Source organism: Aulostomus chinensis, chromosome 1, assembly GCF_037954235.1.
Source record: "Aulostomus chinensis isolate RoL2024-O1b breed Wild chromosome 1, RoL_Achi_v1.0, whole genome shotgun sequence".
Classification (NCBI taxonomy): Eukaryota; Metazoa; Chordata; class Actinopteri; order Syngnathiformes; family Aulostomidae; genus Aulostomus; species Aulostomus chinensis.
Window position 1 is genome coordinate 22,646,304 of NC_141320.1, and position 7,346 is coordinate 22,653,649.

Here is a 7,346-nt window from a genome sequence, read left to right on the forward strand (position 1 = left end):
GGATTTGACAGGCCGAACTCGCGCCGAAATCTTTACAAAAAATCCATTTTTGTCACCCACGTGAAGATGGGGGGGAACATGCCCTAAAAACACCATGAATAATATCCACCACCTTCTGAACGGGGCCTGGCCCGTCTCCTGCATCAGGGGCCGCCGCAGTCGCACATCAGCTGTTCAACAGCTTTTCGCCGCAACACTCAATGAGTCAAAGACATAGAAGCTCAAGCTGCTGTTGCAGAAGCCGTGATCGTATAGTGGTTAGTACTCTGTGTTGTGGCCGCAGCAACCCCGGTTCGAATCCGGGTCACGGCAGCATGAGATAAATTTCTTTGTGTGTATTGATGGACACAAGCCAAGCAGAAATTTCCCACGATGCAATAGGGCAGTGTTCGGTAAGTGCTGAGCAGGCGTCAGTCTGACAACAATGTCATATTATTGTGTCATCACTTGAGGCTCAGGTATCAGTTTCTTCTCAATGCTAATGTCTGCTAGCTTAGTCTGCTACTTTGATGGCTCTGCCTGCTCAAAGGTCCAGACCCCTGGATGTGGTGGTTCCTACCTGAACGTAGATTCTGTCAGCTCATGTTGTTAAATCAACTCACCAGGAACACCAGTAGATTTCAATGGACTGACAATGAGTCTCATTGAATGGTAAACATGTCAAATATGAAGTCATCACCTGAGGAGGTCTGCTGCTGGAATGAAGCTCCAGATATTCACAAGATATTCTAGATCTTAAAATAAAGCATTTTTATATTTGATTTATTGTTCATTAGCCTGCTTCACATTGTTTGATTCTATGTGTTGTATATCAATAGAACTTTGATCCACAACCTCCACAAACACTCTTGTCCAACTTTTGTGCCCAAATTTTCTCCTCCTGAGGCACCAAATCAAGTCATGTCATTTTTATTTGTTAGAACCAAATCACAACAAAGTTCTCTCATGACTCTTTACTAGTAGAGCAGTACAGCAGTAGAGGGTTTCTTTCATGTCCTCCTGACATCAAAGACAGAATTCTAGGTACAAATAAATACACTATCAAAGCCCTGATGACATCATCATCAATTCTGACTTTGATCTGGAGGCTCTTGCTTTAATCTTGGCTTTGATCTGACTAATGTTTCCTGACAGGTTGCTGTTTCCACTCCAGAGCAACCAGTCGTTGATCCTATCAGACCAGTCTGATGAACGAAGCTTTTCACTGTCAGTGGAATCACTGGGAAAAAAAACTCCTCCTGTCAGATGAAGGCTTCACAGTGTTGAGGAGGGTTTGTTCAGATGATTCTGGAAGAATAAATCAAAACCTCATCATTGAACATGAACATTAATCACTGATGACTGTTTGAACTGAACCTACTGGATACTGTGGTGCCTGATGAGGAGACAACTTGGGTACAAAGTTGCAGAAGAGGGTTTTTGGAGAGGAGATGTAGATGAGATGGTTTCCAAATCAAATCGGTTGTTACAAGGGAAAGTTTGCATGGAAACACACACACACACACACACACACACACACACACACAGAGTCCTACTGACTAAGCCATGTTTTTCTTCACTTAAACCACCACTGGAGTATTGAAAGAGATTGCATGAGACACCATCAACTTACATTAAAAACCCCTGACTGCCTTTTATCCCCTCCTGGCTGCAGGAAATTAGACAGACCAGCCCATAGCGGGGCTGCACGGTGGTGCAGTGGTCAGCACTGTGCCCTCACAGCAAGAAGGTCCCGGCTCGAGCGTGGGATCTTTCTGTGTGGAGTTTGCATGTTCTCCCTGTTCCCTGCGTTGGTTCTCTCCAGGTACTCCAGCTTCCTCCCACTGTCCAAAGACATGGACATTAGGGGAGGAGGCTGATTGATACTCTAAATTGACCGTAGGTGTGAGTGTGAATGGTTGTTCGTCTCTTTATGTTGGCCCTGTGATGGACTGGCGACCTGTCCAGGGTGTACACCGCCTCTCGCCCGTAGATGCTGGGATAGGCTCCAGCCCCCCCCCCCCCCCCCCCCCATGACCCTTACTAGTAAGGAATAAGCAGAAGATGACGATGGATGGCCCATAGAGTGGAGGTGAGACCACAACCATGCTCTACAATCAATACTTACATCAAACCAGCACCATCTCAACAACTTAACCTGACTAAATATATACATGATTCCAGACTACTACACCAACTCAATAATACATCCACATGCATCATCATTCAATGAACCTTGCCTGTGATTGTACCCCCTCCCCCATCTGGGAGCAAAGGTTTGCACCAACAGCTCTTAAGGAGCTTCCTTGGGCCACTCTCCCCTTTTGGCTCCACCCCCTTTAAGGAAACCACCAGGAAGAGGTGAGGACTGACTGTGACGACTGAAACTGCCACATTTACATGAGACAAACTTGACAAACACAAAATACCAGGCCTTGCACAGTGATTCCCACTGACTGACACTGGGGTCTTCATTTTCCACAGGCAGGATGGCCGGTCCCCCTGTGCTTCCCAGGTCCCTCCCTGGAACACATGGCATAGAAAATGTTTCACATGTTTTCCGATTCAATAAACCTGACCATTAACATGTGTGTGTGCCTCTAATTTACATAAACTGTTAATACCAAGACAAATGCTACCTTCAATTAATCATTTATGTCATGGAACCCTTGGTCTCCATTACATTGGTCAACCAGAGAAGCTTCAACTGGTGACGCTCATTCAACCATGCATGAAGGTCAACCTGCATTATCTGCTATGCTTCTTAACAGGGGAATTAGCTCCAATGGTAGAGCGCTAGCTTAGCATGTGAGAGGTAGAGGGATCGATGCCCTCATTCTCCAGAATACTTTAACTTGTTCTGTTGATCAGAGGAGCTGCTGGGTGATGAATGCTGATGTTTGTCCACTGGTGTGATAAAGTGTCCCCTGTTACTGAGATGAGGATGAACACCTGCTCAGGTCAAAGCTGCAATGAAGTCAAGTCATCACCCTGTAAAGCACCAAATAACAAAAGTAACACTTTACAAGAAGAACAGGTCCAGTTCAACACTCCTTAAATGAATTTACACCCAACAATTCTTCATGAGCAAGCACATCCTAGCTTAGGCCCAACTTTTCTTGGCGCTCTCCCAGATGCTTGGGAGCTGCTGGGGGAGCGCTAGTTGGGCCTAAGCCAGGAGCTAAGCTAAGTTGGTCTGCACCAGCTAGTGAGCGTTGGCTAGCTCTCGCAGCTTTTGGTGCAGAGCCGCTGCAGGTCCAATTCAACATCGCTAAGCCTCACCTCCAACACAACAAGAAAACTACATTTAACACACTTATCAGTATCACTAAAGGAGGCAGAGGAGGAACAAAACATGTGGCACCCTGAGCAGGAGAGAGGAGGACAAGAGGGAGAAGCCATCGTTAGCTTAGCGTGTTTACAAGGCAGAAAGACTGTTGCTACCAGAATGATGGTCTTTTAAACTTCAGCCAAATAAAGCAGTTAGGTATTAATTTTTGGTGGGTAATTAGTCAATGAAATAAGGAATCAGCAGGGAGGATCACACTTTAGCTAGCACAATGAAGCAAGGCTCTACGTTCAGCAACACAGAAAAAGGAGTTGAGGTCACAGGCTTCCTGCAACCAAGGTCAAAAATCCAGGACGGACGAAGGGGAGGACGACAAAGACAAAGACACAAGAAACAGAGATAATAACCATAAACTCCATAACAACCATAACAAATATAACCATACAGAACATATATAACAAATATAACAAGAAAAGCATTAAAAGATATGTCACCTCTGGTCAGATACCCTGATTTGCATTTGTGTCTGTCAGCATTTTCATTTTCATGTTAAAGCCTCCAGAATGAGGGGATGAATGCTGCAAAATGGAACAGCAACATTGAACCCAAGTACAGGATTGGTGGGAGACTGATGGTCGCTGTTTGGGTTTTTGAAGAACAAGGAGGGCGTGGCTTCAAGTTGGATTCTCAGAGACTATTTCCCCAACCTCTACATTGGAATCTGCACTGCCATCCAGTCACATGACTGAAGTCATCCAGTCACGTGACTGAAGTCATCCAGTCATGTGACTGAAGTCATCCAGTCACGTGACTGAAGTCATCCTGTCATGTCAGTGATGTCACTTGGCAGGACTGTCATTGCCGTCTCATTCCTGAAAAGAATCCAGACTCCACCTGTGGTTCCATGATAACTGATGGACCTCTGGTTGGAGGCTGGACGATGATGTTTGGACTGGAAGGAAAACTCCTTGTCCAAATTCCATTGTGTTCAAGTTTAAAGTCCCACAATCAGAAGTAGCTGAATCTGACAGGTGGAGGTTTGGAACTACAAGGTGGTGATGTTTTCTTGACTTGATGCTCTGACTGTCAGGGTGGATGACAGCTTCTTCTGCTGCTGCATCTGAGTGGCTATGATTGGAGCTTTTACCCTCCAAGGTTGTTTGGTTCCAGGGGAAATTTTAGAATTCCAGTCCCCAACCTTGGCTGTTCTGAAACTCTTCTCCTGAATCACTCCTGAGCTGCAGCAAGAACAAATACCAGTGCCAACCAGATCAACTTCATGGCTGCTAACAGCCTCAGACACTTGATTTCCATCAATCTGGAGCCAAGAAGGCCCTCACCTGTGGTTCTCCTCCAGGAGTGTCCAGGTTCTGCCATTGTGGCTCCTGGTGCCACTGCCAGAGAGCCTCAGCTGCACACTGCAACATTTCAACAGGAGATTGACATTCCTTCAAATGTCCTGACATCTGATTCCAATGGTTCTGTTCCATATTTATATTTTAAAATCAATCACACAATGAAAGCTGCCACAGCTGCTTTAAGAGAGAGAACAAGCTAAGAGATCTGAAACCAGTAAAATATGCTTTTCTGTGGGCAAACTAGTGAGGGGCATGGAAGGATATTTTACCACCAATCCAGAACCCAGACTTTAGTCATGTGATGAGATGGAGTCTCTGATTATGAAGTTAATGGACAAAATGTGAATTGAAGGATGAACACAAATGGGTTTTTGAACCAAACACATTTCTTCAGCAGACTTTAATCCAACATTGAAGTTAGACTTTGGTGGCTGCTCCATGTTGGAGGAAACCAGGCAATGTTGGACCATCACAGGGAAGCTCCTTTGCCTCCTCTGCTGCCAGTTCAACCACTCACTCCCCTCAGTGGAGAGCAGCTTCAACTGGGTTTGGAATTTACCATTGTGGATGCATAGGAATGTGGAGAAAATGTCCTTTGTCAGAAGTGGGACTTGAAGCCACGCCTCCAGGAGAGACTGCGACCTGAACGCAGCGTCTTAGACCACTCGGCCATCCTGACAGAAACTTAGATGCAGACTGAATTAATTCACTGACAAAGTAGAATTTTTTTCCACAGGAGCTACTGGCTCCTTAGTTGTTGCATTTATTGTTAACATAAAACACACAGTCTGAGTTCATGGCAGGAAGAAATGAACCAGAACATTTGAACCACATAACATCTCTTGATCAGTTTGTTACATGGGACACATTCCAGACAGGAAGGTCCTTCTGAGACTTGAACTGGGATCACTGGATCCAGAGTTCTCACCCTTCCACCCTGGAACCAAACACAATGAAGAGCTTCCTATAAATACCACTTGACATCACCTGCAATCAACCTGTTGATATTTGGAGGTTCATCTTGCTCTTGTTCCAGACTACATTGCCAAAAGGAACATGAACCACAAGGAAATCATGGAACTCCAGATTTATTCAGGACTTTCTAACTCCATCGTATGACCTGGGAGCAAAGACTGGCCAGGCCTTCCTTAATTTATCAGTTAATTACTGCTTCAACAAACATGCCACTTAATTAAGTTACCAGAATTTCTCTCATTGAAAAACCCACCAGCCTGATTTCTTGACACGACATGAAAAATTCTCCAAGAACCCACAGTTGGGTGGAAAGATACCAGGTTAACCAGGAGGAGTCCTGTTCCTGAACCATGGATGGAACAAAGTCCACTGGAAAACTCAGCAGTTCCTGAGTGCCAGATCCATCCGGGAGCTTGGGTCTCCCCTTGACTGTGGTGATCCATGAGATCAAGGAGGACAGAGGGAAGAAGGATCCTGTTGGAGATCTCCTACCTTCTTCCTCCACTTCACTACTACTTGGATGTCAGGAATATGAGGTACTTTACTCAAATGAGGTATTAGGAGTTTCCTGTTTGACAAGAAGGAAGTCAGAGGTTCATCCCTCACTTGTTGGTGGTGCCCTCAACCTGCTGAGAGCATCACTTAGTTCTCTACAGAGAAACATGGCAGCTCTGCTGAAGGCTGCAGGAAACCTGCTGGAACTGAGACTTGGACTCAGGTCACTGGATTCAAAGTCCAGGGTGCCAACAGGTCTACCAGGGCATCTGTGCTTTACTTACCGTGTAAAAAGGACCACAGTGGTCGTCTGGTTTTAATTTAACAAACAAATACGGTTGAAAACTTTGAGACAGTGACACAGGGCTCTTATTTGAAGGGCCATGGGATGGGAAATATCCCAGACCTCTGAGATCAGAGCGCTCACTTTGATCTCAGGGTCCTGACTTTGGGGGTTCTTCCTTTGGTCTTCAAATACTTGTGGTTTTTATTGGCATAACTTTCAACTTGCATGCAAAAAGAGAATCAAAGTCAATGTAAACCCAGCAGACAGTGTTTATTTCTAATAAATCAGACAATCGCACAAATGAGAATGAAAGGAAAAAACAATGAAAGGTTTTAAAATCCTTCTCCACTCTAAAGCTTTTTAAAGTTCACTTGAAGGTTCAAAGGTGGAGGTGAGGAGGTCACCCTGATCCTCCCTGTCGTCACTGCCGGGATTCTTTCTTCTGGTGCTGTGGTTCTTCTGATGAAGGGGGCGTGATGTTTGCTGTCTCAGGCTCCACCAAATGTCCTCTTTAGGACGCCACAATGTGGCCTCTTCAGTGCTCCATCTTCCCTGCATCGGAGACACCAGGGTTCCTCCTGGTGCCGACCCCATCGTCCTGCTACCCAATGGTGCGGCCATGGATCCTCAGAAGAGGCTGGGATCCTTCTTCTCATCAGAGCCACAGTTTTTCCTGGAGGGAACAACAGGAGCTTTGTTGTAATGTTTTGCCCAGTGTTTCCTGCTCAGAGCGTCAGGATCTGTGACGCCATCTTGTGGTCGGGGGTCATCATCTTGTTGTGTGGTAGTGGATTCATTGATCTGCTGTTTCAACACATTCAAGTTCATTAACCTACAAGTCAAAGTACATTTGGTGTGGAGTTTTAGTTTCTGGCCTCAATCATAACGTGTGCCTTTCTTCTTCATGAACATTTCTCAGCTTTGTAAGTTTATTCTAGTTTTTCTTCCTCACTTTTCTATTCCA

The 7,346-nt window shown here is 45.3% G+C and overlaps 1 non-coding gene across 1 annotated transcript; it reads left to right on the forward strand.

Moving 5' to 3' along the window:
- Window positions 1-240: 240 nt before the first annotated feature.
- Window positions 241-312, forward strand: trnah-gug (transfer RNA histidin (anticodon GUG)). Its single transcript has one exon. It is a non-coding gene; the product is annotated as a tRNA-His (tRNA).
- Window positions 313-7,346: the final 7,034 nt, after the last annotated feature.